The following is a 2,089-nucleotide window of genomic DNA, read 5'->3' as shown; positions in this document are numbered from 1 at the left end:
GGGTAAACGTCATATTATGCGACTACGCATTACTTTACGGAGAGTTTATGAACTACTTGCTACGTCCTGCCTTACGAACAACTGGTGCAACCAAATAATGTATAGATTTAGTTACAAACTAGCTAGTAGTTACTAAGCCTCTAGTGTGGACTTACCGTACTAATTTAAGTAAGAACTTACGAATGAAGAAGATACATCATTGTACGGGAAACGCACACCAGCATGGTGGTTCCTCGAGAACCAATTTCACATTCAGGCCATTTTCCTGGTTGCATTCGCACCAGCAGCAGGAATTCTGAAGCGGGCAACAGCGACGTCTTTATTCGTGGCATTTACAGACATCAACATCCGGTGAATAGAGGACGCCGTGATCTGAGCTATTTTTGTTGTGTGTCATGTGTTTCGTGATGACAGAGATGGAATGTAAACGCAAAATTTACGCGATTGAAAGAGCATGGAAATCTGACTATATATCCTATGACAACTTGCAGTGTTACATATCATTGAGACTGAAGTCCAGTTAAGCAGAGATAGCCCACAAGGTCTTTTACACCCCCGGCTAATCGTTCTTGCACATACCAACCACTGTAGAGTATGTTGAGGTGGATTGAGTATGCACATACAGTCACACACACAGACAGCTTGCTTGCAAACACATGCTGCTTCTGAAGACAAAGATACTGGTTTGGTATCTGTACTGTACTGTTGGTATTTGTACTTGGTACTGTTCCGGCCACAGAGACCCAGATGGATCTGCAAGTCTAAATCCTGAGAGCTCAAATGTGAAGACAACTTTCAGCAAGAAGACTGGGCTTTAAAAATTAAACATTGTCTCTCTTCTTGGTCTTTCACTCTGTTTCTTCCCTTGCAGCTCTTTTGCTTTCAACAAAAGTGGGTCACACAGTCCTTTGGTAGAAACGAGGGGCATGTGAACTCAGAGAGTCCAGATGTTTTTGCTCTATTTTAACAGTTAAATTTAACATGAAAACCTCACAGAACTTATCTTATTTTTACTTTGATTTATTTAGTATTCTTTTTTTAGTGCCTAAATCGGTTCCTGTGATACTACGGAAAAAAAATGAATGCTTCTGAATAAGCTTGCTGATTACATTCTGCAAGCTACACAGAATCTCAATGTCTACCAGTGAGATGAAAAATTATAAAATGGATAGTTCTAATCCAAAATCCTGATTGGTTGCACATTCAAAGCTGGTGTAAAATGTTGATGAACATATATCTGTGATTACACATGCACTAAGATGCTATTATATCCAGTCTTGTGGGGCTATTTTGGTGCAACTTCATGAAACCAACAATCTGCATGGAAAAGACAAAAGTATCTGAAACAACAACACTTGTGGAGTGGAGAAATGAAAGAATTGCCCATGTTCAAGACAACATTTAAAGGCCTTTGTATAAGCTAATATGTACTTTTAATAATAAAAAATAAATAAAATAAAAATGTCAGTTATTTGTACATCTTATAGTTTATTTAGTATGCATTTATTTTTGAATTTGTACATCTGTTTTATTGATTGATTGATTTTGCATTTTATTTAAGATTGTTAATATAACTACATTTAAATCATTTTAATAATTTTAGGACTAGGTTCTAGTGTTGCTTTCGTCGACGAAAATTATGACTAAATATCGTCGTCAACGAACCTTTATCACGTGACGAAGACGAGACGCAACGTAAATGCTGGTCATGTGACGATGACTATAATTAAATGTATAATGCAATATTGTTGACGAATAAAAACGAGACTAAATGTGGTTTACAAAATAAAAGCTATGCTAAAATGTCTCTTCATTTTCGTTGACCAAAACGAGACGAAACGAAATGTTATAACGTTATTTCGTCTCGTTTAGTCGCGTTATTATTATTATTATTTTGCAGTATTTCTCACTTCAGGGGCTGCATCAGGTCGCACTGCGCAGACGCAGGCGACACCACTTCCTCAAGCCCCACTCGCGGCATTATTTAAAACAGTGTTTCCCAACCGGGGTGCCGCATCTGTCGAGAGCAGGGGTGCCGTGTAAAAAATATTTTTTTATATATTTTTAAATTGCTAAAATGTTCAAAAAA

At 37.3% G+C, this 2,089-nt stretch overlaps 1 protein-coding gene across 1 annotated transcript in view; it reads left to right on the top strand.

Moving 5' to 3' along the window:
- The window catches only part of ano3 (anoctamin 3), an 84,233-nt gene that overhangs the window by 60,603 nt on the left and 21,541 nt on the right, over window positions 1-2,089 (top strand). The window lies entirely within an intron of this gene.

Source organism: Sinocyclocheilus rhinocerous, unplaced genomic scaffold (genome assembly GCF_001515625.1).
Source record: "Sinocyclocheilus rhinocerous isolate Xijiao unplaced genomic scaffold, SAMN03320098_v1.1 scaffold921, whole genome shotgun sequence".
Lineage (NCBI taxonomy): Eukaryota > Metazoa > Chordata > Actinopteri > Cypriniformes > Cyprinidae > Sinocyclocheilus > Sinocyclocheilus rhinocerous.
The sequence above is the reverse complement of the archived record's forward strand: the minus strand, read 5'-3'. Positions and strand labels throughout refer to the sequence as shown.